At 44.9% G+C, this 23,731-nt stretch overlaps 1 long non-coding RNA gene across 2 annotated transcripts; it reads right to left on the bottom strand.

Moving 5' to 3' along the window:
* Window positions 1-477: 477 nt before the first annotated feature.
* Window positions 478-22,131, bottom strand: LOC131809709 (uncharacterized). Of its 2 annotated transcripts, XR_009345266.1 has the most exons (4): window positions 20,722-22,131; window positions 9,380-9,562; window positions 1,962-2,045; window positions 478-1,028 (listed from the first exon to the last, which is right to left on the bottom strand). It is a non-coding gene; the product is annotated as an uncharacterized LOC131809709 (long non-coding RNA). The 2 variants fall into 2 exon arrangements; XR_009345265.1 differs by lacking the exon at window positions 9,380-9,562 and having other exon boundaries at window positions 923-1,028; window positions 20,722-22,103.
* Between the last annotated feature and the right edge of the window lie 1,600 nt (window positions 22,132-23,731).

Raw genomic sequence — 23,731 nt, 5'->3', positions numbered from 1 at the left:
GGGAAGCTAAAATAGGTCAAATTTGTACAACACGCTCCTTAGAAATATTTGCTTAAAAACCTTGATTTGGCTCTGAATTTCTTTCGAATGAATCAGAAGAGTCTGGATGATAAAAGGAATTATGTTTAGAGACACGTATTTGAAACAGGCACTGGATAAGAATATAGGAATTTCTTTTGGTAGGAATCTGTGGGTTTCTGAACCCTTCTCCAGAAGGGCTGTTCCCTTGAAAAAAGACTCTGGTTGAATAACAACCTGATCAAAGAGGAAGTGGCCTTGACAATCTTGACTACTAGTGAAGAGGGGAAATGTTCAAAAGTGGAGATCTACGGGTGGCTCTTCATATAAAAACCATTCATAATAGGTGAAATTCTCTCCAGATCAGAATCCATACTGCGCCATTTAAGAATCTACCTTATGCTGTTTCAGAAATGCACATTAATGGATGACCCAAGAATGCTCCCAAGAAATGATGAATAATGTCCACTCGAATATTTTAATCATTAACTTTAGAGGAACCTTAGACTTACGTCCAGTGACAGGAGCAGGTGCAGGAGGATGGTGGTTGGAAAAGATGTCATCTTTCTAGATGCTTCTTTCTAGATGCTTTCTAGATGCATCTTTCTAGAAGCTCCGAGATAGGGAAGGTAGATAAAAGTAGTATTTGAGTGCTGGGAATTTCTTCTTGTGTTTATATAAGGGCAGTTTTGCTATCGGCATTTAGGAAATTGAAATATAAATAGACAATAAAATTTTATCTAGACCATGTAAACATTATGGGTTTTACAATTTGGCCTGAAAATCTCCTAAGATTTGCTTGCTGGATTTCCATGTGATAACCTCGTTGAACATTAAACCCCAAAATGGAGAGGGTGGGTAGGTGACAAGAGATTCTGAAACCAAACAGCCCAGCGCTCTGAGGTCTGTTTATCAAGAGGATTTTTAATTCTGTTCACTTCAGGGTGTAGGTACTTTGTTTCCATAGGCCCAGATGAGTCCGTTTCTGGTGTCTTTTCTCGTGGGGCAGCCTTGGTAGGGTAGAAGAGAGGAGAATTTACAACCTGAGCACCTAGGCTTCAGTCCCCAATCTACCACTCACTAGTATGAAGCTGGGGAAGTTACTCAACCTGTTGGAGCCTCAGTGTCCTCATCTCTAAAATGGGGCTGATAAAACGGCCTCATATAGTTGCTGTGGTCCCCGAATTCTGTAAGATATTCAACCGCATGTTGTGGGCACCCCATGAAGGTTCAGCCTGAATAAATCTTAAAGCTCATGGGAGTCCTTCTTTTATGTTTGTAGTATTTCCTGGTTAAAAGTATTTTAAGTACCACAGTTTTGGGAGCTAGGGGTAGGAGGGATACTTTCAGTGTCATCAAGTAAAGATACTGGTTTCCAAGACTGCGTTTGTGAAGGCTGCATCGCACACCTACAGAGGATTCTAAGTTCTGTCCTGCAAATCCCTCTCACGACCTTAGAAATTACTCTATATCAATACATATATTTATCATAGCAAAGAGCAGAAACTCTCTTTTGTGCTGAAAACAATCTTCTAACCATAGCCACGACTCAACAAACACGTGTTGAGATGAGTGTATGCAGGGATTTGAAGGGATTCCAGTGTTTTCTTCTACCCTCTAGTTCACTGCCCTGTGGAAAGCATCCCTGGTGCTGGGCCACAGGACCAGCCACCAACCTCTCCTGATTTATAGCCTTTTCCTGTGAACTGCTTCTCTCAAAGCTAAAAGCAGGATATTACACTCCTATTTGTTTTACTTCTCTCCCCTCACTGGGCGTTTAAGTCAACTTGGATTAAGAAACCAAAATGTCCACCATGCTTTTTGATCTTTGGTGCAAGGGGAATGGGGGAAAAGATTCTCACTAGCTACAGACACCGTGCCCTGCTCTCCCCTCCAGGGGATGGTGCGGGAAACGAGGTCCCATCTCAGTGAGGAATACAGACCCGCCCACTCTTGGGGAACCAATGTGTCTCTCTCCAAGTCCTTGGTGGCTCTCACGAGAGTGTGGCATCCAAACTCTTGGGTTCCTTTAAGAGAGAGAGAGAAAAAAAAAGAAAGTCATTAAATCTCTGCCAAGACTTAAAAAGTGAAGTCGTTGAAGTGACTTCATGTTTGAAATAAAGAGGCAGTTCATGGGGTGGAGTTAATGAGGGCAGAGGTGAGTCATGGAGTCCTGAGTTGTGCATATAATTACAGCTCATTTAGAAATAAGCACGTATGTACATGACCTTTATTCTCCACCAAAGCTGCACAAACGTCCGCTTCCATGCTGACACAGACAACCAATGGAAATAAATTCAAACAGCAGGAGCCCGACATCTGATCACGTTCCAGGAGATTAGATGGTGCTGAGCGGATGAGGCATTGAGAAATACCACGCGTCCATTAATCACACACCTTCAGAGGTCAAGGTGCCCAACTGACGACGGCTGGTCTCCGCGACTCTGCGGGCTTGGGTTGATAATCGTCCTCCAGACTGACACGGCACCTTGGACTTCCCTATTCCGTGCCACCGTCTTCCAGGTTTCCGTAAAGCCAGCCCTTTGGAGGAATCTTTGCCTCCCTTCCCTTCCATAGTCCCGGATCTTGGGATTCCTTTTCATGATCCCCGGTCCCTGGTCCTCAAGTCGTCTTAGTCTTTTCCCCGTAAGTCTCATTCTTGCCCGTCTCTCTTGTTGCTTCCTGTTCCCGCTGATCCTCTCCCCTCCCCTCTAACTCCCCCCGCCCTTCAGTTCATCCTCTCCCTCACTGCAGATCTGTGTCCCTAGAATGCCCTTTGCAAAGGTCCCAGCTCAGCTGGGACAGAGATCTTCCCTCCACTAGCTGCAAACATCTAACCTGACTTTCAAGTATAAAATCTGGCCCAAGTCTCCGTCCCCAGCATTTTCTCCCAGAGCGCACCCCCCCCCCTTGTCCTAACTGGTGGCCACCCTTCTCTAACATAACCAGTGGGTTTCAGGTGGGGCACTTGGCCCCGTAATGTCCTCCTCTTGTCTCCCTTGTGCCCGTGAAGCCCTCGCTGGCAGGTGTATCCCCTCTGAGAAGCCTTATCCAGCCATCGCTTGGCTTTTTTATCTCCTCTATGTGGATGCACCACGGCCCTCCTCACACTCACCCAGTCATCCGCTCCTCCACCAAGCATTCCTGGTCTCTGAGCCAGAGGATTCTCCCCACTGTCACCTCTACAGCCCCCTCATGACTGCTCATGACCCATGACACATACTGCCTGGTTTTATAGTTCTTTCTCTGTTCGGTTATAAGCTCGTTGGTGACAGGCACCGTGTCTTACTCATCCTTTAAGACTCTGGAGCACCCAACACAGTATATTTTCAAAAGATATCTGTTGAATGAATTAAGAAAGCATTTAAAGGATCTTATCAGAGCAACAGACACCTTGACCCTAATGGACAGAGGTCCTCTAGTCCCGTCTTCCAGGCGACATCTGAACTAACCCTCCTGTATCTTTACGGAAGATCCACCGGAGTCTGCCTTGTTTTCATCAAGCGTTGTGCCAACTTACTGGGGATTGCAGAGTTTTGTTTGAAAATTAATATGTAATGAAGAAAATAAGTATCTCGTACCTCTATATACGTACGATGAGCCATGGCATCTCTGCTACAGGTCAACCCTGCCAGCCTTTTGAATACACGGCTCAAAACCACACATTATTCAAGTCAAAGGCACCAGCAGAGTATGAATAAGGTAGAGAGGTGACAGGGGCCCTGGTGCCATATCCCGGGCCTGGGAGGCGATTCACCTTAACACGCACCCTCTCGGTCCCACATCCTGCTCAGGAACCGTCCCTTTTTAAAAAGCAGCATTGCAAAATCCTGGCCCCAAAACATCAAAAGGTCCTGAAGTTAAATGTCATTCTCCACACCACTCATCTCCTTCCAGCTTCACACCAGTCACTCCCCATCGCCCACAGTTTTTCCTGTCCATGAGCCTTTTCGGGGCTAAAATGCCATGTGTTTCCTATAATAGCGACACTAATAGGTCACCACCGTGGTTCTGTGTCATGCCTATTTCAAAGACACTCCGAGTATTTTATGACTGTCACACTATTAACATGTTATTACTTGACAAAATAATTCCATAAAGTAATTAACAATTACGCTCCCCACAGAGGAAACTAAAGCTCAAGATTTACGTAACCAACCCTAGGATATTACAAGGTCAAAGTCAGGACCCGAACTAGAAACAAGGCCTCCTAATTCGTTGCTATACTTGGAAGGTTGTGCTTCCTTATCTTTACCCCATGTGTTCTCTAAAAGATACAAGAAACCAGGAGCAGGGCATTAAAAAAAAAAAATGCTATCTTCTAAAAATAACATCACACTTTTAGTCCCCAACTGCTCAGTTATGCGAACGAATGCTCTGCTCTCTTATTTTCCCTTGTCTGGGGAGACCTAGCCTGTCTTTAAACACTGAAAATGGGCTTTCCCTTCTTCACGGGAGTTTCTGTGCTACAGTCCCAGGTTTAACAGAGCCTCTCAACCGCCCTTTCTGCTTTCGGTGTGGGGACGCCATTGAGGTCAGTTTTCTTCTCAGTTCAAAACCTTCCAATGATTTCCCCATCCTTCAGAGTAAAAGCCAAAGTCCTTGCTCTGAGGTCTTTCATGACGTGGCCCCTGTTCCCTCTCTATCCTCATTCTTCACTCCTCTCCGCCTCATTCACTACACTCCAACTATGCCCTCCTGTTCCTCAGACACACTCCTGCCTCAGGGCCTTTGCACATGCTCTTCCCTTTGCCTAGAACACGCTTCCCCAGATGACTCAGATACCATTGAGGGCTTTACACAAATATCACCTCCCCAGCAACGCCTTCTCTGGCTACCCAATCTATCATTGCAGCCTCTCTTCTTCCTCTACCTCAGCAGGTTCAAGATCTGCCTTTGCCCAACTTTTTCCCCCTTCATCCTTGACATTATCCAACATATTTTACTCATGGGTCTTGTTTGTTGTCGTTAACCAGTAGGGCAGCCTGGTGGACACAGTTAGGACGGAAACACATGTCTTTGTGTGAGGGATATTGTGTGCGTTGGTGACTAAGGCTGTCCTAATTGGCTGGCTTGCCTGCGTATGCTACTGTGAAACGCTACGACAAAGTCACTGGTGGTTTGAATTACTTTAAAACTCAGAATACTATTAATTTCCGGTGAACAATTCCAAGAAACATGGTACTTGGGGAAGAATTAAGATGTTTTCGGAGCAGCACAAAGGGCTGCCTGCTGTGAATCTAGGGGAAAAAGACCATCCTGCTGAAGTCATTTTCCTGTTTAGCAAACCACAGTGGGCAGTTCGGGGGATATTTTGAGATTTACTGTACTCTGATTCATTCAAAATGAGATTCCACATGATAATTTGTTTCTTTAAAGTGTTTTGGAAGAAAGTCGTTTCCATTCCAGTTCATATTTTTGTTTTAAAAATAAAAAAGCATTTATCATGTCTAAGCCTAGAAGTTACTGAATTTATACCAAAAAGTTTTTTTACAGGTTACTCAGTAAGACTTTAAAAAGAGAGCGAGAGAGAGAGATTTTGGTTTTTACTATTTATTTATTTTTTATTTGTGGGAGTGCGTGAGAGAGATTTTTTTTTCCCAAAGATTTTATTTATTTGACAGAGAAAGAGAGAGAGAGAGAGCACAAGTAGGCAGAGAAACAGACAGAAGAGGGAGAAGCAGGCTCCCCGCTGAGCAGGAAACCCGATGCAGGACTTGATCCCAGGACCCTGGGATCATGACCTGAGCGGAAGGCAGACGCCCAACCCACTGAGCCACCCAAGCACTCCTAGAGAGACTTTAAATAGACGCATCTTTTCAACTAAATTAGCGTTCGTCGAGCGCCTTCCAAGGTGTGTCCTGAAGCAAATGATTGAGCCACACTTTGCCTTATTTTGTGCATGAGAAGGGGTGAAGGGTTCCTGTGGCCTTTTGTAAATGCTGACTGCAGGTGCCCCCTCCGCCCCTCTCACTGTGGGGTGGAGGGATGGAGGCCTGGGTCGCGCTCGGTGGCCAGGGTCGGCGAGGTGCCCTGCTCCCACCTGTGTTTCAGGGGCTGCTGCCAGAGGTGAGACACACTTCCTGATGCCAGCCCCCCTTTGGCAGCAGGGCTCCGGGCCTGCAGGAGCTCCCACTGTCTTCTCACATATTCCCTGATCCTCTCCGTGACCCTGAGCCCACATGACAGCTGCAAAAACCACGGTCAGCTTCTCTCCAAGGACTACTGTTTTTGAAGATTGCTGCATTTCTCATATGATTTGGACAAACAAATGGGATGATGATTGGGATTCTTCATAGGAAATCCCCTCTCTGATAGTGTCCCAGTGTTCCTTGAATGCCCGAAAACACGCACAGCCAGGCCTCTGTCTTCTTCATGCCTGTGTTCTCAAGCATCTAATGCAATAACTTGCATGTAATATTCAATAAATAGGTACTGAATTAAGGCTTTTGTGGGATGAATTTTTCAATATTAAATGTCTTTTTTTTAAATGTTAAAAGTCTTAAAGGACATTTCTCTGTCTATACGGAAAGCCTCTACTTGTGTTTTAACACTGAGCTTTTGAATGAAAAGCACTATGTGAGGCACCTGGGTGGCTTGATCGGTTGAGCATCTGATTTCGGCTCAGGTCATGATTCCAGGATCCTGGGATCGAGCCCTGCACTGGCTCCCTGGGCTCCCACAGGTGGGAGCAGGGCACCTCGCTGACCTGGGCCACCGAGCACGACACAGGCCTCCATCCCTCCACCCCACAGTGAGACGGGTGGAGGGGACACCTGCAGTCAGCATTTACAAATACAGCATTTACAAAATACAAAAAAGTATTTTGCCCAGCAGGGAGCCTGCTTCTCCCTCTCCCTCTGCCTTTCCCCTTGCTCTCTTTCTCAAATAAATAAATAAAATCTTTAAAAAGAAAGGAAAAGAAAAGCACTATGCATATATGCACAAGGCAATGTGTTTAAAGTTAAATTATTTAAAATAATTTAAAATATATGAAGCACGGCACTGCAACACAACAACAAGAGATTCTGAACCATCAGATGGAGAAAGTCTCACTCCCTAGAAAGGGAACGCCTTCCCCGTTCATCCTGTGTACACTGGTATGTTTACAGTTGTGTGTTAATGCAGTAGAAGGAGTGAACTAGGGATCCACACCACGACATGGATGTATTCCAAAGACAGGCCAAGTGAAAGAAGCTTCACACAAGAGTACACATTGTATAATTTCATGTATACAGAGTGTAGAACAGGCCAAAGCAATGAATGGCAGAAAAAAGAAATAGGATACGGGCTGTCTCAGAGCTAGAGCAGGAAGTAGCTGGGAAGGACAATGGAACCTTACGAGGTCATGGTAACCCCCTCACGTTTTCTTAGGGATTTGCCTCACTCAAGTGTATACATTTGTGAAAATGTATCCGGTGGTACACTTGAGATTCATGAATTTTACAGCATGTGACTTTTATCTTAAAAGAAATAAAAAGGGGGGAAATGCCTATAAATTGGAGTTTAGCTAATGACAAGTATGCCGAAGTGTTTAGGGTGAACACATACTGACAGCCGCCACTTACTGTGAAATGCATCATAAATAAGATGGATTCACAAAAGAGAGAAAAGGAGCAGTTTGTGAATCTACTACTGTGTGCAAAAGAAGTGTAGGAAGGATAATCCAGACACAAACGAGATCGATCCCCTGCAAGGAGTAGATGGGAATGTGGAGGGAAGAATAGGGGAAAGACAACACTTCCCTGGCTGGACATTCTGTATTACTCCAACTTCAGAGTCACAGCAATGTTGGTCCCCCACACATCAAAAAAGTAAGTATAAATATTTTGAAGCAACCAAGGTGCGGAAGAAATCCAAAGCAGAACACAAGCAATAACGTGAACTTGACTGTATTACAAATGAATAACACAACTGTGAAGAGGGTAGGGAAGAAAGGAACTAAGCTAAACAACTTTTGGCTACAAACCATAGAGCTAAAGACAAAAAGGCTAGTGTACAAATATTGGGCTCTGGTTAGCAAATTTGTCTCTCTGGCAGGGACTATGAATTAGCAATTCTGAAACTACTTGATGTGTGTTTGGGGATTGGACAAATAAGTTAATACACTGTGGATAATGAGAACCATGTTTTCCCCTGCAGAGCTACAAGTTGGTCTATTATATGTGAATATGAATCTGTAAATATATATGTACACACATCTACTCACACACACAGATGGATAAACACAGAAATACAGGTGGTACACATTAATAACACACACACTTCTTATCTGCATCATGGGGAGGGCGATGGGACTCCCATAGCCTTAAGCACACTTAGTGCCCAGATCTTGGTTTCTAAGCACCATTCTCTCATAAAACAACCCAGGGCTCCTCAAAAAAAATAGGGAAAATACAAAATAAACCTTCAACATCTTATGTTGCCAGAAAGTAAGAAAGTGCTCCAAAAATGTCAGAACAGGTCCAAAGAATGCTGAAGTTCAACAGAAGGGAGCTTTCCAATGACCCAACGGACAATTGGAGCAACAAAATAAATTGAGATATACTGGATTATACCCAAAAGTGAAAGAATGATCCTTGACTCCATCTTGATATAAATAAATAATGGAACAGATAGAAAGATGAATTAATTAAATAAATAAATATATAAATAAGAGGGGACACCTTTTCCTTAAGGTATAATCCCAGCCAATCAATGTAGAAAGAATGAGGGACATGGGAAATCACCATTAGAGAGCATAGGCAAAACCCCTCCAATGCCTGTTAAAATCAGTAGGTGAAATTTAAGGAGAAGCAGAATATTTGTGTAGTCTTGAAGTATCTCCTCCAAAACACTTATTATTTACAAAGTGAAAAATCATAAATTTATAGTGGAAAAGACTGGCATACAACCCCTTAACCAAGGGATGAAAGATATATCTGTGACAATTATATAGAGTGCCAAAATGCCTACCCCCACCATGTGATAAACAGAGAAGGGTATAATCTCATTTCTGTGGTCTTCTTGCAAAAAAATGCATAGTCTCAATTTAATCACAAGAAAACGTCAGAGAAACCCAAATCGGAAGGACCTTCAACAAAGTAAGTGGCTAGTACACATCAAAAGGGTCAAGGGTAAGATAAACAAAGACAGAGGGGCTTTCACTGATCATAGGCTAAGGACACACAGCAACTACATGGAGGGTGGGGTCCAGGATTGCATTCTGCACCAGAGAAAGGACCTTCATGGGAAAACTGAGGCACTTTGAATAAGATCTGTAGATTCGTTTAATAGTGTTGTAGTATTTTTTCCCCAAGTTTTTATGTAAATTCTGGTCGGAAAAACAATTTTTTAAATTAAAAAAAAAAAAAAAACTCACGGGGCACCTCTGTGGTGCAGTCAGTTAAGTATCCAACTCTTGGTTTCAGCTCAGGTCATGATCTCAAGACCGTGGGATTGAGCCCCACTTCCAGCGTCAAGGTTGGTATGGAGTCTTCTTGACCCTCCACCTCCTCTCTTTCTTCTTCTTCTCTTTCTCTCTCTCAAATAAATAAATAAAATCCTTAAAAAATAAAAAAATCACTATTCAAAGGTTTAAAAAATAGTGTCATAATGTTAATTTTGTGTTGATTAATTCTAATATTGATTTGGTCATTGTATTATGGTTTTGTAACATGATAATCTTAGGGGAAGGTGATGAAGGGTATTTGGGAACTGTATGTATTATTCATGGAACTTTTCTGGAAATCTAAAATTATTTCAACATTTCAAAAACTAAAAAGATACGATGGATGAATGGATGGATATATGGTTGTATAGTAAATGCATATATGAAAATGACAACTGTAGACACTGACCGACGGGTACAAGGGTGTTCACTCTACAGTTCTTTCAACATTTCTGCATGTGGGAAGCTTTTAAAAATAAAACGATGGACATATCCCTTTTTTTATAAAGTTTTCAAAATTTTAATTCCAGTGTAATGTACAGTGTTCTATCAGTTTCAGATGTACGATATAGTGCTTCCACAATTCTATACATTACTCAGTGCTCATCATCACAAGTGCAGTCTTTAATCCCCATCCCCTATGTCCCTCATCCCCCCCACCCAGAAACACCCAATTTTTAATAAACATGGCTTAACTTTGATCCTTTGATAAGTAATAACTTACTTATTCCTAATTGAACATCAAGGGTTTTGTGACCAGTGATTTGAGGTCAGTGGAGTGGAATAAAATAACTCTGATCAGGATGACACAGGACGGGAGAACCTTGTTCTGGAGTTAGCATTCAGAACAACGTCATCCAAACAACAAAGGATCAAGTAAACAATAGCAAGAGAAGAATACTCAGACCTTAAAAGTGAAAATGAAGTCATCAATGAGAAGACCACCTTTGTTTTCAGACACATGGTGTCCTCTTGTTCTGGAAGTCCCTGAGTAGAGACAGCTGTCTCCGTGACAGGCCCATCTCTGTGAGCATGATTGACCTTATCAAGCCACTGATTAGGAGAGGGCAGAGGTGGTGGACCCAGCGAAGCTAGGGCTGGTGTAAGTTGGTACAGTTGCCTTATTTAATATTCCCTCATTGCTAAATAAACTGATCGAGTGAATCATCCCCACAGTAAAATGATGTAACAAGCAATAAATCCACACTGGTAACCTTTGGTGTTGTATATGAATGTACACACTGTAACCCACATATTTATCACTGAACGCGGGAACCGGTGGAATTGTAATGAAACACACACATGCTCCTTGGAGACTGAGATCAGGAGATGATGAGGGGAAAACATGATCTTCATGCTCTCAAGATTCATAGATCAGGAAATGTCCTATGAGATAATTCAGAAAGCTTCTGGTTCCCAGTATGGAACAGGAAACGCCAAAGGTTCGATTCAGCCCTAGGAGGATAGACATTTAGGGAAAATTCCAAAACCTAGTTCTCCTGGGAACTCAGAAAGGAATCGACTGAGAAGGGGGGAGAGACTGTCGGCTGCTAAACTTATCTGGTTCTACCAGCGAATTGTGAGCTGTGAGCACTTGAAACCTTGTAACACAGAAGCCCGTTTCAGAGCCGCTGTGCAACTGAAAAGCACTTTCCCAGCGGTGAATGGTGTCCTTGGAACTCATGTGGTATAAAACCTGGGTATGTCAGCCTAGAACCAAGAGACCATATGCATAGAGAAGGAAATGTGCTCCATAATCATGACCCTTTGGGGGTACACATCGAGTCCTAGGAAGGGAATAACCCCAAATAATTATCATGTTTTGAAATAATAGCTAATATTCATCAAACACAACAAAGTGCTATGCTCAACAATTAGATGTATTAACTCTCAGAGGAAGAGGAAGTTCTTCCCAGAGTGCTAACTGAACCTGGGCAGGACGCAGAGCTGACCTAGTGTTTACTGGCAATTCCAAGAGACAGAATAATGACCATTGAGTACAACCAGCCTTTGAGCCTCCTCCACAGGTTTGGGGGTGGGAGGGAAGGGCTGTGTACACTAAAGGCTTGCCAAGGGTTGAATCAAAAATTGAAATTATCCCAGCTGCATTTATTTCAAGATTGCCAAGCAGGCCCACTGCTGTAGCCGGTTCTGCACTGCTCATTTCTAATCCAACATGGCACCTTCATACCACGCACCTCCCTCTGACCTTCAGAGAAGATACATCTTGGAGTGAAAAGCCATTTTTGTGACAAAGCTGTGCTCATGGACCCAGGAAAAGACTATGAGTCCCCACAAATGCATAGATCCACTCAGAGATTCTGCAACAAAGATCCGTTGTGTTGAAAAGAGTCCAACTTTCCCACAACTGTATCAAAAAAAGGTGGGGGGGGGGATGCACATTAATCCTTCATAATTTTTTTAGAAGTCAACTGAAAATTCTAATTCTCTTTCTGAGCTAGGACATTAACTAAGCACATTTGTTTGGAGACATGAGACACATGACTTCTCACTGCATCTGTTTTAGTACACTGAAAATCAGCGTTGATTTTTAAAGATGGATTGAGTCCACTGGTGTCCCTACAGCTGGACTTAATTGGTAGTAGGAAACACAAATGAACGTGCCTTTGGAAATTCAGACTTGTGCGGCTGTCTCGTCTGTAACACAATGATCCAGTTCTCCTGAGGAATAACTCGACTGTCTGGGATATGAGCTCTTCCTTGCTGTACCACACCCACCCACCCAACCCCAATCCCAATCCCAGCTGTTGAACAAACCACCTCATGGATTTGGAGGAAAAAAGAATTTCTTAGTACAGCTCAAGAGAGCCACTTTGGACATATTAAAATTCCCTGACTCTGTTTCCAATTATAAAACCCAAGGACTGATTTGGTGATAGAAGGATCGGGCAGTGTTTGTACAAATACACAGATGGCAACCAGGTCCCCTCTGTGAACCATCTCGGAACTTCTTGCTGTTCATCCTCCACAGCCCAGGACTGCCTTATTATTTGGGAGGCTGCAGCCTCACTCCAAAACACATACAAGCCCCCTTTTATGGATCAAGTCTTCAAGCCTCACTTTGCCCCCTTTCTACCTGTAACCACACCTGCAAATTCACCAGCCCTGTCTTCTCAATCTAGAGAGCAGTATTTCTGATTTGAAGACCTGTATCTCCTCCACTGGTTAGTATTTCTTCAAGTTCTCTCTCCTCTGCTCTTTCTCTTTGCCTACAAATGAGCTTCAGTGTTCAGCCCCTAAAGAAAAACTTAACCTTTTGCTGGTCCTTCCTAAGTCTTGCTGTTCTGTCTCCTGCCTTCTGGGGCTGTGTGAGCTCCTGCATGATTCCTCAATCCCTCCTCTTCTCTTTGCCTTCTTTGCCAGGAAGCTGGTCCAAGCTAGCATCGTTTCTCCCCTGGATTCCTCTACGTTATTTCAAAATACAAAACTGTGTTTGACTCCACAAGTTGGCAGCTTCCTCAATGTTCTTAAACTCAGATCTTTATTGTCATTTAAAAGACCCAGCATGGCCTGCTATCACTGGCCTTTCTCTTTCTACACTTTGCTTTGACTTCCCTCATTGCCTAGAATGTTCTGCCCTCTGCTCCCTTGCCCAGCCATTTCACTCCTGGTCTCCCTTGGGAGCTGATCAGGTCTGAGCTCAATGGTCATGTCCTCAGGGGTCCTTCTTGGACCCCAGATTGGGTTTCAGTGCTGGGCACCATGTTTTTTCCCATCAAAGCCCTGACCCAGTTTGTGATGATACACTTAATTTGTGTCGTTATTTGATTAGTGCCTATCTCTCCCAAGAGACCCTAAGATCCATGAGAACCAAAGCCCATGTCACCTTGCTCACGTCTACAGTGAATGTCACGAGTTCCAGCCCTTCTCAGGAACACAGTAAATATTCACTCTTGTCAAATGTTAACCTTCCAGAAAGAGAAAGCCACTCTTACTCCCCCTTCCTGAATCCCGTTCTCCGCTTATCACAATGTGCTTTCCATTCACACGGCTCTCGGGAAAGTCACCAGTGACTTCCCAGCAGGCTATTGAACCTGTTCTTTTAATCCTATCTGACTTTAAGATACCATTGAACCTTGCGGCCCACACTCCCACGCGTTCCATTGCCTTCCACATCCTCCTGACTTCCGGGATAGATTTCTGCCTTCCTAATCTCTTTGGCCTCTTTCCATGGCTCCTCTCTGCTAACTCTTTCAATGCTGATTTCTCCTCAGGGCTCTGACCTTCTTGGACTCATCTTCCCCTTCTGCGGCAGCGATTTCTTAACCTTTGGATACCTCTAAGAACCTGACCAAAGTTACAGACACACTCCATCCCAGCATGCCGGGCGGAAACTCACAGAAAATATTGCTCACAGTTTCTGGTGGCTATAGAGCCTTAAACTTCAATCACTGGACTCACCATGGACCCCAGCTAAGAACCCCCTTCCAGGGATGCCTCAGTTGTTAGGTGTCGCCTTCAGCTCAGGTCATGATCCCAGGATCCTGGGACGGAGACCCACATGGGGCTTCTTGCTCAGCAGGGAACCTGCTTCTCCCTCTGCCTCTGCCTCCCCTCTGCTTGTGCTCTCTCTCTCACTCTCTCTCTCTCTGACAAATACATAAAATAAAATCTTAAAAAAAAAAAAAAAAGGACGGACCCCATTCTACCTGCTCTCCCCGGGCACTGTCCCCTCACTTCTAACTACCATCTTTGCAGCTAAATCTCTTTCCAGCTCTGACTTTTGAGCTCAAGCCCTGATTCCAAATGGCAATTTCCAGCTCTTCCTTGAGGGCCAACACAGAAACTCACTTATTTTCCCAAACCTGCTGTTTCTTCTTGCTTTCCCTGTCTCCAGCAGTTGCCCCCAGCTAGATATCTTTCTGGTTTTACAGAATTCCCTTTCTTCATCTGTGGCCTCTCTCTCTAAAGTCATCCAGGGGACCAGGAAAAACTGAAAAGAGAACCAAAAAAGAGAGAGAAACTTTCATTTTCCCATTCCAGTTTTCCAATAGTTTTGCTAAATGCATTCAACCTCTTTCCTGAAAACCACCCAATTCCAGAGGAAACTAATGAAAAATAAAACATAAAGAAAGGAACTACGAACTCCTCCAAACACACCCCGCCCGCGCCCCCAACTCCACCAAGAATATAACACACGCACTAACACAAATGAAGAGCATGTCCCCAGCACGAAATGGGGAGAGAAAGACAGGCTCGTGCGTGGGCACATCCACCCACCTCCGGAGGGCCCTGCTCTTAGAGCCGGCCGCACTAACACCCCATCCAGAGCAACGTCTTGGCTGGCCTCCTCCCTGACCCCGTATTTCATCAACCCAACACTCAGCTCCGCTGTAGCTCATTCCTCAACCTGGCATCTGTCTCCGCTCTGTTTTGACTTTGCAAGCCCTTCCTCAAGGCCCAGAACAAATGACTCATATATGGGCAATATGTCACCGCACCCCCCTAACCCCCCTCATCTCAAGCTGTGCCCAAGCTCTGCCTTTCCACAAAGCCTTCCCCCATTCAATTATGTCAGCAAACACTGACTCGGCAGGCATTGTGCATAAAGTGCTGTGTACCACGTGAGGGCCAGAATGTACTAGAATAAGGGAGGAGATACTCGGCAGAACAATTTCTGCAAAACAATGGTAATGGAAAATAAAATGGGAGGCTGGAAGACACAGGCTTTGGGGTATAGACTGACCCCCAAAATACTCTCACCTTCTCTGTAATGGCATCTTATTTGCACTCCCTGGCGAATCTAGGATTCTCACGCTTTAATCTGTAGCCCTAGCTGACTTGGAGGCTTTCTGAGGGCAGGTGCCTACTCTCCCTGTCGCTACTGAAGCCTCGAGAACTGGCCTCCAGGTAGGGGAGCAGTATACCAGACAGCAGAGGAGATGCAGCAAGAGATCATCCTGTTTAAGAAACGAGTTCCTATAAAGCTGGCTCACTTCACACTGATCGTAATTATAGCAAAGACTAACCAAATTTAAAACTAAGCATAACTTTATTCTTCAAGACAGTGGTCACTTATGCACCAGAGCACATGTGTGGAATTTTTTTTTTTTTTTTTTTTTTTTTTTTTTTTTTTTTTTTTAAGATTTTAAAGAAAGAGAGAAAGTACACAAGCAAGTGGCAGGGCAGAGGGAGAGGGAGAAGCAGACTCCTTGCTAAGCAGGGAGCTTGAAGTGGGGCTTGATCCCAGGATTCTGGGGTCACAGCCTGAGCCAAAGCCAGACACCCAACCGACTGAGCCACCCAGGCACTCCTCATGCGGTGGGATGTTGAATGATGACTGGTGTCCTAGCCATCCTAAGTTGAGTTGAGACTTCAAGATGACCTCCAAGATCTTAGAGTAGCAATGGAGAAATACAATTTAGGAGAAATGAGTAACAGTAGCCATGCATCTAAACCCCAGCTTCGCTATTTCACTAAGGTGAGAGCTTCGGCCAATGGCACGGTTTCGGGGGTCAGGCCAAGCAGCTGCCGAGCTGCATCCGCCACGGTCTGTGTCCAGCTGTTACAGTAGGTGGTTTGCTCCCGCCTGTGAGTCACCCGTGAGGGAAGCTGCAGTTCTGGACCAGTACTGTAGGTGCTCAGATCCGGTCTTTGCTTTTAGACCGTGGGAGCAAAGACTAATCAGGAAAATACACCAGAACAGCTGGGAAACCAATTCCCTTCTGACAGCAGAAGAAATCGCTCCTGCCAAGGCATTTTCTGTCCTCGAGACAGGGGAGGTCTTCGAAGGATGTGTGATTTTTTTGGTCCGTCAAGTTCATTTCTTTTGCCTTTCCCCCAGCCTCACGTATCCCTCTCTGTCCCATGCTTAAAATGATACTAAGCTTCAACTCTGTTTTATAACATGAAGGATGGCAAACCTGTATCATTGGAGAAGCAGCTCCAAAAAAAAAAAAAAAAAAACTTTTATTTCTTTTCTCCTTTCAAACACTGCATATTCAGCGACTTTGAGATTCTGGATATGGGCTATGTGAGGGTTTGTTTGCTTACTTGGGGGCACCATTTTACCTCATCCTACCAAGACAATTCCATAACTTCATGCAGTCTTGTCTGTACAATGCGATTTTTTTTGTACAATGCAATTTTTAAAAAGATTTAGTTACCTTATTTATTTGCAAAAGAGACAGAGAGTGAGCGCAGGAGGGAGAGGGCCAGAGGAAAGAGCAGAATCCCCACTGAGGAAGGCGGGGGGTGGGGGAGGGGTGTCGCTCTATCTCAGGACCCTGAGATCATGACCTGAGCCAAAAGCTGATGCTTAACCCACTTAATCGACTTGAACCACCCCGGCGCCCCTAAGAGAATGTAAATTAATCACCCCCTCTCTTGGCTTCAAAAGCATGTGAACAGCTTCATCAGAAATCAGTTCTCTTGAAAAACAACTCAGATTCCAGCGAAGACCCAAACAATCAGACTAAACCCGCTGCTGGAAGAATGTATCCATCTTAGGAACTATGGTTTCTCACTCAATGCTTAAAATTAAAAGTAATTTTTTGACCAGGCTATATTTTCTTTAAGTTCACTCAGTGATAAATCCATTTTTCTGGATACAAATATCTAGCAACACAGCTTAATTTTTAATATTTTTAAGATTTTATTTATTTGACAGAGAGGGACACGGCAAGAGAAGGAACACAGCAGAGGAGTGGGAGAGGGAGAAACAGGCTTCCCACTGAGCAGAGAGCCCGATGTGGGGTTCAATCCCAGGACCCTGGGATCATGACCTGAGCCAAAGGCAGACACTTAACGACTGAGCCACCCAGGTGCCCCAACATAGCTTAATTTTAAAAAAAGATTTTATTTATTTGAGAGAGAGAGAGAGAGAAAATGTTAAACAGACTATGCACTGAGCACAGAGCCCAACTCAGGGCTTGATCCCATGACCCCGAGATCATAACCTGAGCTGAAACCAAGAGTCAGATGCTTCACTGATGAGACACCCACATGCCCCACAATATATTCTACTTTACTAGCATTCATTTTCATGGCATACACAGTCTTTTAGTATCTTTTTTTAAAGATTTTATTTATTTATTATTTGAGAGAGTGAGAGGTTGAGAGAATGGATGGGGGAGGGGCAGAGAGAAAAGCAGACTCCCTGCAGAGCACGAGTCTGACGCAGGACTCGATCCCAGGACCCCAGGATCATGACCTGAGCTGAAGGCGGATGCCTCACCGACTGAGCCGCCACCCAGGCACTTTCCCAGTCTTTTGTTTCAAGAATATTTCCTCCGACCTGCCTCTTCCTGCCAGGTGTTGGCTATCAACACCAAGAATCGGGGCATCCTGTGTAAAGAGTACTATTCTTGGGGAGAGTATATAAACCTCTCTAGATGAGGAGAAGGTCACAAACTAGTTATGTATAAACACAGTAACGAATACACTTTGGACTCTGCATCCGGTCAGATCTGATCCACGAGTAGCTTCTCAGCCGCAGCCTGGCCCTTCAGGCTTCTTGGCCTGGAGTATGTTAAAAGGACCCCCAGGAGTTCATGCAAAAGATAGTTTAAAGTTGCCGAAGGGAAAATGCAAAATGAGTAAGAGCACACTTGCCCCAGAATCACTTCCTGGGCAAGCTCAGCTAGCTGGGACTCTGCTAGGAAAGACAGGAGAAGGGAGAGGGAAAAGAAAAGGTCTTCCGACAGTAAGAACAGAAGAGACAAAGCAGGGGCACTGGAGCATCTCGGGGAGGAGCGGACGCAAGGAAAGCAAGCGGGAAAGGTAGGTGAGCCAGGGCCGCGGCAAAAACCCCAGCGCGCTAGAGAGTCCTTGCACACCTGTCGGTTATGCACTTGAAGAGCCACCAGCACACAGTAGGCCTTCAGCGTGCATGATGGATAGCTGCTTGTTCTGTGATGACCCAAGGACCTCGGTCCTTAGAGAAATCGTACTTCGTGTGGTTTGGCTCAGGCCTGGCGAGACGTAGAGGGAAGTTTTACATTTTTTTTTTTACCAACAAGCTGACTATAAAAATAAGTTTATTTATATAATGAAGCAAACCTCAGCTGTGGACAGCAGTTCTGATGGTTCTAAAACAGAATCCGGGGGCGCCTGGGTGGATCAGTTGGTTGGGCGACTGCCTTTGGCTCAGGTCGTGATCCGGGGAGTCCTGGAATCGAGTCCTGCATCGGGCTCCCAGCTCTGCCAGGAGTCTGCTTCTCCCTCGCATGCTCTCTCTCTCACTCTCTCCCTCTAATATAAATAAATAAAATCTTTAAAAATAAATAAAACAGAATCTGGGTTGACATCCATTCCAAGAGAAATGGAATCCTGGTGTGCCCGCCCCCACCCCAGGAAAGGGCCGGGTGTAGAATCCTGTACAAGAGGGCGATGTTAGTCCCCTTCCTTTGGGGACATTGCATGAGATTTCTTTACTCCCATGTACAGATTAAAGAAAATTGCCCTCTTAGATTCATTTCGTGAGAACTCAAACACATGCTGGCGAACTAATACATGTCTCAAGTATGAGACATACTTGAGATATACTTGTCTCAAGTATGAGGCAGAGGTCCTCCTCTGTCCCCTGAAACCTCTACCAGCCACCTGCCTGTCCTCTTCCTGGCGGCTCTATCCTCTGGTTACGCAGGCCGGAGCCCTGGGCAGCCTCCTGGGCTCCCTGCTTCCCCTCACATCCCACACTCAGCCCATCAGAAAACCCTCTTGGCCCTTCCTTCAAAACAGATCTAGACTCTAGCCATTTCTCACCACCCCCACTAATAGCTACGAAGTCAAGTCACCACTCTCCTTCCGCCTGGGTTTTTGCAAAGCTTAACTAGCCTCCTGGCTTCCCGCCTTGCCTCCCTCGAGTCAATTATCTATACAGAGGTTAGAGGGATCCTTTTAAAAATTAAGTCAGATTTCCCCCACCTCCTCTGCTGAGACCCCCTTTGCCTGCGGAGTCAAGTTCAAAGTCCTCTCTCCCTTCCCACCCTGCTCCTGCTACACCCCAGCTTGCTGCGCTCCTGGCCTCCAGGCCTCCGAGCTGTTCTTGGAAACACCCGCTCAGGCTTTCCCTCTGCCTGAGATGTTCTCCCCAAATATCCCTCCAGCTCACTCCCTCACTTCCTGCAGACTTTGGCTCAAATGCCACCTCCGTGAAGCTTCCCTAGTAACCTACTAACAACCGCAACATGCCCACCACCTCATCCAGCATGCCCTACCCTCCTCTTCTGCTTTCTTGTTCTCCAGCATCTAACATGCTATGGATTTTACTTCCTTTATTATCAGTTTCTCCCTCCCAGGCTGTAAATCCCACGATGGCAAGGACCTATGGCAATGGGTTCGCTGCTGTGTCCCCTGCCCCCAGAACCGTGCCGAGCACAGAGTAGGGGATCAACATCTGAACAAACGAGTATAATCATAGGAAAGCCAACAGTGTATCTTTGGCCAGGTGGCACTACCCTTTCTAGTAAAATGAACATATGACAAGCACGTTCCTACGTGAGGCACAGGGACGGAGGAAGAACTGGGCACAGAGATGACCAGGAAGAATGTCCCAAGGATGCTTGTTCCAGTCTTGGGGCTTGGGAAAGGCCCAGCCCCAAGAAGAGACAGTAACAGTGAGACCCGAGCGACAGTTGCTGGCCAGGCAACAGGAGAAGAGAATATTCCAGGCCAAGGGAAGGGTAGAACTAGATCTGAGTTTGAGAGAACTGAGTCCAGCTGGCTGGAGGAACTCAAAGAGAGGACAGCGGCAGAGAGAGAGAGGGAGAGAGGGGGAGGATACTGAAAAACAGCCCTGGGCGTCAGTAGGGATGTGATCAGGTCCGCATCCACCGAACGTGCGGGCTGTGCCCCGAGAAGTGAGTTGGAGGCAGGCAGGAAGGGGTGCAAGGAGGTACGGCCGGAGGCCAGAGTGCACAGGAGCTTGCATGAGGCTACATGAGAAGTGTGTCCTACGAGTGAAGGATGGGTTCCTATAAAACCATTAGCCTTATGCAGGTGGGCTGCTTCCCTCAAACCTCTGTGATTCAAAATCGTCCAACAACCTGAACCAACAGAAAGTCTGGAGTTGTAGATGAGCCAAGATTTAAAAAATTCTATTATTACAATTTCACCAATTATTTTAGAAGCATTGCCAAGCAGTGGAATGTTATCATTTTTCAAGAATTATCAAAACAAAACATTTCAGAGCATTCGCCAGATTAAAGGTGCCCTTAACAAAGAACAACAACAAAAAAAGGTTGCTTTAAGGACACCACTGAAGAAGAAACTGCCTGAAGGTGTTTTAACACAATTTTACAAGAGAGTACCTTGACACCGGGAGAGGGTCCGTCGCTCCCCCAGCTGAGAAGTGATCGCACACTTAGTGAAGTCGCAGTGATATCGTAGTGATAACATAGCTCAGCAGTCGTGGCACCGGAACTTAAATCTCGCCTTTTAGACCCCAAACCTGGTTTCAATCCACTGATGTTCCCATCCAGCACAAGTGTCCAGCAGAATCCTTTGACACGGGACCCCGTGTGATTGACTGTCTCATTCAGGACTTAGCTCACGAGTAACACTTCCACACTTGTCTACTCTGGGTACACAATGCCAGGTTCCGTGGACACAGCGATGGATAAGGCCAGGTCCCTAATCCATGGCTTCCTCAAGCTCGCAGTCTTGCGAACAGACAATGACAATGTTACCCTTTCCTGTCTGGTTCATGTTTTCCTTCCAAAATATTAATGCTTGGTGCTCTCAGAGAGCTTGAGCATCTAAGGAATGTGCAGGATCTCTCCTGACTGCCACCCCATCCAGGGTTAGACGTCCGGTCCGCAGCTCTTTCCACCAAATCACAAATCTCGCGTTTAGTTTACATTCCAACCTCTCTGCCCTTTCTCTTCTTCCTGCCAGGTGTCATCTCCGACCTGTGGCTTCCCTACACGAGCCGTCCGTGGATAAGGAAGATGCAGGGGGCCCAGGAGCGGGCTGGGGGGACATTTCCAGAATAATGGGCAATGAATGAAAGTCCCCGCTCTAGATTCATGAAGAACTTTGCAGCATCTCTTTTGATGATGATTTTGCAGGAAAGGGAGAGATAACGGAGGACAAGAAGGAACCGTGCGATTTACTCCCTTTCATCAGGCCTGGAACGAAACAGACTCCTGAATTCCAGGAGTATGTGTTGGTTTTATTTAGCCAATTAGTCACAGGTTCGATGAAGCGACTTTTGGAAAAATGGCGCAAGAAGGAATCCTCGCGCAGACACTGGTCATCAGAGAAGCAGAAATGAATGTACTCCGAACGATGAAAAACAGGAAAACAAAACCACCGGAAATAAAGAAATGCAGGGTCAAGGTCGCTTTTAATAGAGCTAATCTCGAAATACGTGGTAAGAGAATCAAGGCTCTGAGCAAGGATCTGTAGAGTTAATCACCACCATGGGTGTCCCGTGGTGCCAGGCTCTGCAGGGTCTGTGACCACGGCTGTCACCGTGCATAACCTCAGGAAATCAGGGACGCCATCTTGCCCTCTCCCGCTCTCGGCTTCATTGGGTAAATTCTGTTCAGGGTACTGGAGAGCCACCTCACTTTCCTATGCTAGAAAATTCTGGAATTCATTTTCACAAGTCTGAGACTGCAGCCAGATCTAATGTACTTTTTCTCTTGAACAAAGGAGCAGCCATTCCCAAGGCCCAGTCCAACCTGAAATACCAGATTTCCTAATGAGAAGTCAGCCCAGAGGCCCGTCCCAGCACCCTCCTACCGTGTTTAACTCCTTCCTTCCCTCCCACAGATCCCCAGAATTTTACTTTCAAATATCATGAAAGTTATTTGAGATCTGTATATAGATATATAGATATATTCTTCGTGTTAACTAATTTTTGGCTATAAATTTGCATCAACATTCCTTTATATACACATAATGATTCCAAACAGCACCTAACAAGAAAACTGTGCGAGGTAATAAATAGTACCACCAATCATCACAAAGGTGTGTATCAAACTTTCTAATTCATATACATTTTTGGATAAAAAAGAGAATGAAAGTATCAGTTCTGATCATTTTTTAAACAATGTCACCAAGAGATCTTGAGTTGGTCTACAAACCATATGTGCCAGATGTCTCTTAAATTGTGTAAAGTCTCACTATTCTTAATTAAACTTTACACAGTCTCATTCCAGGCTGAGTTCCTTTGATCCCAATTGTTGGTATTCCTATTGTCCTTTTTATTTTATTTTTATTTTTTTTAAAGTTCTTTCCTTTATTTATTTAATAGAGACACAGTGACAGAGGGAACATAGGCAGGGCGAGTGGGAAAGGGAGAAGCAGGCTTCCCGCTGAACGAGAAGCCTGATGCAGGGCTCAATCCCAGGACCCTGGGATCATGACCTGAGCTGAAGGCAGATCCTCAATGACTGAGCCACTCAGGCGCCCCTCCTGTTGTCCTTTTGAAAAGTCAGTGTTTGGATTCTGAAATTTAAAAGTCTTTGGGATTCTTCTTAATCATGCTTAATATACTCAATGGCAATATTAGCAGGTTTTTAGCTCTCTTGCATTTAATTTATGAAGATTTAAAAGGAATTTAGTGAATATGAAAAGTTTGGATTATTAAAAATCCTGTGACTAGAAAAATAATGGAATCTGAAGCATCAATCTTTTATTATTAAAGGAATGAAGAGGGACACCTGGATGTCTCAGTTGGTTAAGCCCCCAACTCTTGATTTCGGCTCAGGTCATGATCTCAGGGAGAGGTGGAACTTGAGGCGTGGCGTTCTGTGCTCAGCTCGGAGTCTGCTCGAGAGTCTTTCCCCACCGCACCCCTGCTTGAGCACACATATGGTCGCTCTCGCTCTCGCTCTAAAATAAATAAATCTTAAAAAAAAAAAAAAGAACAAATGAGGGTGAAGTTGTCCTCCCTTAAACGAGCAAGGAACCTTCTTCATTTGTCTTTTCTTTCCTTTGGCTAATGAAGGTAGGAAAAATTAAAACAACAAGATAACTACTCAGTGGTAGCAAAAGTGTGGAGGAAATGGACATCTTCAAGCACTGCAGGTAGGAGCACAACTGAATAAACACTGTTTGGAAGGTAAACTGGCCACTCATATCCAAAGACTTCATTATTTCCTTTGACTCAATCATTTTACTTTGATCAACTTGTTCTAAGGAAATAATTAAAGGCACGCAAGAGTTTTGGCGTAGGTAAAGGATGTTCATTTCGGCATCATTTGTAATGGTGAAAGATGGAGTCACCCATGGTGGACTGAGAAAGCACACGGCCGTTCCCTGAGTCACGTGGTCGAGGAACAAACACCAGGCGTCTTAACTTTCTACTCA

The sequence above is a fragment of the Mustela lutreola genome, chromosome 10 (genome assembly GCF_030435805.1).
Source record: "Mustela lutreola isolate mMusLut2 chromosome 10, mMusLut2.pri, whole genome shotgun sequence".
In the NCBI taxonomy this organism is placed as follows: Eukaryota; Metazoa; Chordata; class Mammalia; order Carnivora; family Mustelidae; genus Mustela; species Mustela lutreola.
The sequence above is the reverse complement of the archived record's forward strand: the minus strand, read 5'-3'. Positions and strand labels throughout refer to the sequence as shown.